Source organism: Pogona vitticeps, chromosome 1 (genome assembly GCF_051106095.1).
Source record: "Pogona vitticeps strain Pit_001003342236 chromosome 1, PviZW2.1, whole genome shotgun sequence".
Taxonomy (NCBI): Eukaryota; Metazoa; Chordata; class Lepidosauria; order Squamata; family Agamidae; genus Pogona; species Pogona vitticeps.
In genome coordinates, this window is record NC_135783.1 from 257,961,448 (window position 1) to 257,968,972 (window position 7,525).

The 7,525-nt window shown below is 47.1% G+C and overlaps 1 protein-coding gene across 2 annotated transcripts in view; it reads left to right on the forward strand.

The window, feature by feature from the left end:
- The window catches only part of KCNQ1 (potassium voltage-gated channel subfamily Q member 1), a 417,925-nt gene that overhangs the window by 235,522 nt on the left and 174,878 nt on the right, over nucleotides 1-7,525 (forward strand). The window lies entirely within an intron of this gene.

The following is a 7,525-nucleotide window of genomic DNA, read 5'->3' on the forward strand; positions in this document are numbered from 1 at the left end:
GTTGTGGGAGTCTGTGTGTCAGACAGGGTACTTCTGTGTGTCAGAGTACCAACCTGATAGGTTCAGGTGTCTGTTGGTTAGCCAGAACTGATAGGTTCAGGGTCTGTGCTTCAAGTTAAGGGTTCTGTGTGAACCAAACTGTATGCTTGTATGAGTGAGAATAAGCCACGTTACTTTATCCTATTCACCTGATTGTTTATTTTCCCTGTGTGTATTTTAAATAAACCTTATTCTTTTTATTGTTTAAAAATCCATCCCTGGTCTGTGTGACTTCTTAAGGGGAATGGTTGGTGGCAGCTTAGTGTAACTGTGTGACATATCCCAGTAGGTCTGGGTTTGTCACATTGATTGGTGTCCAGCGTGTGGGATACGACTGGTCCAGTTGTCCAGCGGTCCAGCAAAGCCTTGGCAGGTGTGCCCAGAGCAAGGGGGGTCTAGTCAGGGACAGTCTGAGGCGCGTAGGTAATCTTCTAGGTGTACCTCACGGGGAGGTGCGCTAGTAGAAGAACGTGCCAACTGGGGAGACTTAGATTAAGGTGCTCTGAGGCAGCCTAGTTTTGGCGGGAAAAAGCTGAGGCAAAACTGCGTAGTAACAGTGAGCTAGCTTGCCAGCTGAGAGGCCCAGCAGAGGGGGGTAGGCTCTGACTCGATACTGTTGCAAGTTTAGTGCTGAAGAACAGCAGCAATCTCTAGGGAGAGCTGGTTCTGAGGCAAGAAGGAAAAAAGTGGTCGTTTTATTTTGAGGCTTGACTTTTTAAAGCAGCCTGTTCTGAGGGGGGATTATGCCCTTGACTCGAAGCCAGATGGCCGACATGAGTGAAGTGAAAGACCCCCAGATTGACCAAGGTTCTGAGGATGAATTTGGCTCAGTGCAAGGTGACAGCACAGGAGAGCAGAACCCAGAACTCAGAAAAATACTCCTAGCCCAACAGCATGAACTGAGGGTGAGGGAAATGGAGGAAAGGGAAAGAGAGAAACAGCGGCAATTTGAGTTAGAGAGAGAGAGAGAGAAAATTGCTCTGGAAAAAGAGAGAATGGCGTTTGAATTAAGAAAACTGGAAATGATGAACCAGAACAATAATAACAATAGGGATTCTGAGGGAGGCCAACTGTCTAAAGCTGACCTGAAGAAATTCCCTGTGTACCACAAGGGAGATTGTCCTGAGGTGTTCTTTTCCTTAGTGGAAAGAGCGTTTGTGGACTTCTCAGTGAGGGAAACTGAGAAGATGACCATCATGCGGTCTTTAATCAGTGGTAGCCTGGCTGAGGTCTATGCCGAGATGCCTGAGGAACTGATGAAAGATTTTGCAGAGTTTAAAAAACTGGTGTTTGCCAGACATGGGATAAATGCAGAGCAGCTGAGACAAAGATTCAGGTCCCTCACAAAAAAACCAGAACAGACTTTTACCCAAGTGGGGGCCCAATTGGTGAGGCTGCTTGAGAAATGGCTATCGCAGGAGGGGATAGAGACCTATGAGCAGCTTAAAGACTTGATAGCGCTGGAACAGTTCTATTCAGTCCTGCATGGGGAATTGAAATTCCAGGTGAGGGAAAGGAAACCGAAATCTGTGGCAGCAGCCGCAGAAATCGCAGATTTTATTTCCCAAATAAGAAAGCCCTTGGGTGAGGGGAAATCTGTAGGTAAACCCAAAGAAACCTACAGCAAGTACTCTCAGGGACCAGGGAAAAGCCAGCAAGGGGGAGGGGCCCATGGTGAAGGGAAGCCCTCAGACATGAAACCAAGACCTCAGATTTTGGAGGGAAAACCAAAACAAGATGAGAGAGAATCGAAATACACCAGAAAATGTTATTTCTGTCAGGGAAAGGGTCATCTAATCTCAGAGTGTGAGAAATTAAAGCAGCTAAAAGGAATGGTGCCTCAGGAGTCTAGTGGAACCAAGCCAAAAGCTGTGTTCTGTGTCCAGAAAGAGCAAGGCTCAGTCTCACTGAGGGAACCTGTTGCCATGGCTACGCAGTCTGGAACAGCTACCGCTGCTGATCAGGCTGAGGAAAATGGTCCTCTTGTGGAGGTAAAGCGCTGCTTGCTGATAAAAACAGATTCTCAGTTGTTTGAGACAGCAGGGGTGGACGTAGGAATACTTGGCCGTCAGTATAGGGGGCTGCGGGACACTTGTTCCCAGGTAACCCTGTGCCATCCAGATATTATTCCTAGGGAGTTTATAATCCCAAATGAGAGCATAAAGGTGGCAGGGATTGAGGGGCAGGTAATCTCTCTGCCAGTAGCAGAGGTACCTGTCAACTTTCAAGACTGGAGGGGAGTTTGGCGGCTAGCGATTTTATCGACTCTGCCGGCAGCCGTGCTCGTGGGAAATGACCTGGCTGAACATGTGAAACGGGTGCTAGTGATTACACGCTCACAAGCCACCACAGGGACAGTTCAGGGGGGTAATGATGAGCCAGAGACGGAAGCAGAGGGGAGTTCAGAAGCTGTGGTGGAAACCTTAACCACAGACAGCAGATTTGGACAGGAGCAAAAGGCAGACGCCACTCTCCAAAAGTGTTTTGAACAGGTGACTGACGCCCAGCTGACACCTGAAACCCCAGTGAGATTCCTGGAGAAAAAGGGAATTTTATATAGAGAGACCCTGAGAAATATCTCAAAAGGGGGAGATGGGATCAGAAGTCAGATGGTGGTACCTAAAACGGATCGCCCCATGATCTTACAAAGGGGTCACTCTGACATGTTTGCTGCACACTTAGGGGTGAAAGGGCCCCTTGATTTGATCAAACAAATTTGGGAGCAGATCACCCAGGATGACCCACAAGACGTTGTGACTTACATAGACACCTTGATGAATGACCTAAGGAGAAATCTAGAGCTGGCAGCAGAAAACCTGCAAGCTCAGAAGGTCAGACAGAAAACATGGTATGACCACAAAGCTAGAGAGAGGCACTTTGACCCAGGGGAGGAAGTGCTTTGGCTTAGGCCCTGCAGAGAGAATAAACTGCAGCTCAAATGGGCAGGACCATATAGGGTCATTTCCAAGATGTCAGACCTGAACTACCTAATAGAGCAGGAGGAGAACCAAGCAAGGAGGGTGGTTCATGTGAATGCCCTAAAACCCTACTACAGAGGGGAACAGAGGGTTTTATTCGCGATAAAAGCAGCTGAGAGTGAGGAAGCGGAATTACCCTTCTGGGAGGGTAGAGGGGAAGTAAAATACAACCCAGAGGAGGTAAAGATCAGCCCTGCACTCACCCAAGACCAGCAGCAAGAACTAAAAATGCTGCTTAGTAAATATCAACAGGTGTTTTCCAACAAGCCGGGGATAGTGAAGGGAGTGATGCATCGGATCCACACAGGGGATGCACCCCCGCAGGCAGTATCCCCATACCGAGTAACGGGACCCTATAGGGACAAGGTGCGGAAGGAGCTGGACGAAATGCTGAGGGAGAACATAATCGTCCCCTCTTCTAGTCCTTGGTCCTCTCCGATAGTCCTTGTGGACAAGCCTGATGGGAGCATTAGGTTTTGTGTTGATTACAGGAAATTAAACCGTGTAACCACTCCTGATGCCTACCCAATGCCCAGGCTAGACAACCTGATTGAAACCATAGGGGGTTGTCGGTTCATTTCATCATTGGACCTGGTAAAGGGATATTGGCAATTAAGAATTGATCCCAGGGATCAAGAAAAGACTGCCTTTTGCAGCCCTTTTGGTCTCTATGAGTTTCGAGTCCTGAGCTTTGGTCTCAGAAATGCACCAGCCACGTTCCAAAGGCTGATGGACCAGACCTTGGCAGGGCTCAATGACTTTACAGTGGCCTACATTGACGACATAGGGATCTTCAGTAATACCTGGGAAGATCACCTGATACACCTGGAGTTAGTGCTGCAGAGGTTAAGTGCAGCAGGGCTAACAGTAAAGGCCAGCAAGTGTCAGCTGGGTAGCCCAGAAATAAAATACTTGGGTCACATGGTAGGGGGAGGAATGATAAAACCCCTGGAGGCCAAAATAGAAACTGTTCGTGATTGGCCTAGACCCAACACCAAGAAAAAAGTCAAATCATTTCTTGGGTTGGTGGGCTACTACAGAAAGTTCATCCCGAGGTTTAGCGAGATTGCGGCTCCGCTGACCGATCTGACGAGGAAGAAGGCTGATGACCGCATCCCGTGGACCAGCGACTGTGAGGCGGCGTTCCAGAGGTTGAAGGAGGCGTTAATCAACTATCCAGTCCTGCGTGCTCCAGACTTCGACCGGGAGTTCATCATCTACACCGATGCGTCTAACAGCGGGGTAGGAGCAGTTCTGTGCCAGGAGGATGAGAATGGTGACCAGCATCCAGTGTCCTACCTGAGTAGGAAACTTCAAAAAGGTGAGAGACATTTGGCAACCGTGGAGAAGGAGTGTTTGGCCATAGTCTACGCGATCCAGAAGGCCAAGCCTTACATCTGGGGAAGACATTTTGTTCTGTGTACTGACCATTCACCATTGCAATGGTTAAAGACAATGAAAACCCACAATAGCAAACTTATGAGGTGGGCTTTAAACCTACAGGACTATGACTTTGAAGTGAAGGTGGTCAGAGGGTCAGTGAACTGTGTTGCTGACGCCTTATCAAGAAGACCTGAAGAATGAAGACGGCGAAAGAACATGGACTATATGTATATAATGATGACAAAAAGTAAAATGTACCTGTTTTTGAATTGGTTTGTATGAATAAAGGTAAATTGATGTAATGTATATGGTAAATGTTTAAATGCATAATTACTATGGTTAACTTAGAGTGTAAGGATAAGTAAGTATTATATGGTATGTATAACTGTTTTTGTGTATTTTATTCAGGTTGTTTTTTTGGTGAAAAGCACCTTAGCTTTCCCCCTACAAAACAACTTATAAAGAGGGGAGGTGTTACATACAGCACTGATGTTACCTGTCTGTCATGGGGTTGGAGGGAAAGTTCCATCCTATGGGGAGTGGAAGGCGGGACATCAGGAGGAGGGGCTGTACTGTATAAATATGTGATGCCTGTGTGGTGAGAAGAGACACTGAGAGACACTGAGACACTGGGTTGTGACGAAGCAGCAGCTGGGAAGAAGAAGCTGTTGTGGGAGTCTGTGTGTCAGACAGGGTACTTCTGTGTGTCAGAGTACCAACCTGATAGGTTCAGGTGTCTGTTGGTTAGCCAGAACTGATAGGTTCAGGGTCTGTGCTTCAAGTTAAGGGTTCTGTGTGAACCAAACTGTATGCTTGTATGAGTGAGAATAAGCCACGTTACTTTATCCTATTCACCTGATTGTTTATTTTCCCTGTGTGTATTTTAAATAAACCTTATTCTTTTTATTGTTTAAAAATCCATCCCTGGTCTGTGTGACTTCTTAAGGGGAATGGTTGGTGGCAGCTTAGTGTAACTGTGTGACATATCCCAGTAGGTCTGGGTTTGTCACAAAATAAAACGACCACTTTTTTCCTTTTTGCCTCAGAACCAGCTCTCCCCAGAGATTGCTGCTGTTCTTCAGCACTAACTTGCAACAGTATCGAGTCAGAGCCTACCCCCCTCTGCTGGGCCTCTCAGCTGGCAAGCTAGCTCACTGTTACTACGCAGTTTTGCCTCAGCTTTTTCCCGCCAAAACTAGGCTGCCTCAGAGCACCTTAATCTAAGTCTCCCCAGTTGGCACGTTCTTCTACTAGCGCACCTCCCCGTGAGGTACACCTAGAAGATTACCTACGCGCCTCAGACTGTCCCTGACTAGACCCCCCTTGCTCTGGGCACACTTGCCAAGGCTTTGCTGGACCACTGGACAACTGGACCAGTCGTATCCCACACGCTGGACACCAATCAATGTGACAAACCCAGACCTACTGGGATATGTCACACAGTTACACTAAGCTGCCACCAACCATTCCCTATAAGAAGTCACACAGACCAGGGATGGATTTTTAAACAATCAAAAGAATAAGGTTTATTTAAATACACACAGGGAAAAATAAACAATCAGGTGAATAAAATAAAGTAACGTGGCTTATTCTCACTCATACAAGCATACAGTTTGGTTCACACAGAACCCTTAACTTAAAGCACAGACCCTGAACCTATCAGTTCTGGCTACCCAACAGACACCTGAACCTATCAGGTTGGTACTCTGACACACAGTAGTACCCTGTCTGACACACAGACTCCCACAACAGCTTCTTCTTCCCAGCTGCTGCTTCGTCACAACCCAGTGTCTCCCAGCATCTCTCTCTCACCACACAGACATCACATATTTATACAGTACAGCCCCTCCTCCTGATGTCCCGCCTTCCACTCCCCATAGGATGGAACTTTCCCTCCAAACCCATGACAGACAGGTAACATCAGTGCTGTATGTAACAGATATAAGATGTATTGTTAAAATACCTTTGTAATAATTGTTTATTTACAAAAATACAAGTACAGCGTATTGGAAGCAAGGGCACTGTTGAAGCAGGTAGCACTACCACTGATCCTGGATCAGATGTCCCACAGGGCAACAATTGTCTCAGTTTAGCCAACTCCATCTTAAAGCTACCCCCGGCCCTGTTTCTCCGCATTTGAACTATATTCTTCTCTACTACACATACACTCTGCAAAATGCACCTCAGCTCCACTCTGGCTGAAAACGGTAGTCTGGTCTGGCTGTGGGATCAAACTTTAAGGATATTGGAGGGAAAGATAGCCACTTTTTAATAATTTGTATCATGTTCATAAAATATAGGAGAATCTTATTCTCCTCCCTTGTGAAGTTTCTATGTAAGTTAATGGCCACAATGGTTGAATCTTCATTTTGGGATGATCTGGAGCAGTGGTCCAATCTTGGGTCCCCAGACATTCTTGGACTGCAACTCCCAGAAGCCTGCACCACTCTCTGTGCTGACAAGGGCTTCTGGGGCTTGCAATCCAATAATGTCTGGGGACCCAAGATTGGGAACCATGTATCTAGAGTTACCCAAGCCAGCCAGCATCGGGGAGCCCATCTCAAGGAGTATGAGGCAGATCATAAGGTTTCTGGGCCAGGTGACTAGATGAAAAAGAAAACAGATGCCCTGTACCTTTAATAGTTGCTTAGAAAATATTTGAACGGGTGATTTTAATACAACTGTGCCTGCTGAAATTTCAGCCTCCACAGAACAATTAAACACAAGAATACTGTCCTCTTCATCTGATCATCCTGATACTGGGCTATGTAAATGCATGACACTTAGAGCTTTCTACAGGATTCAGTTAGCCCTCTTCCTAAATCAGAGAGGGACACAAAACAGACACCTCAATCCCTGGGTGACAGGCATTAGAAATGGGCATATTGGTATTTGTATACAAATACCCCCACACAGGCAGACATAATGAGGGTCTGGCCCCCTGGGGCTAGACGGTCCACTCACTTTCCATTGCTGCCGCAGGCTCTGCGCTCCCTTCCTATCACTCAGGAGTGCCCGGTCGGCAAGCCACTCTTCAACCTGGCAGCAAGGCTGTTCGTCCCACCTCCTGCCAGGAGTGGCTAGTTGGCCATGAGCTCTGGAGTGATAGGAAGGGAGCACAGAAC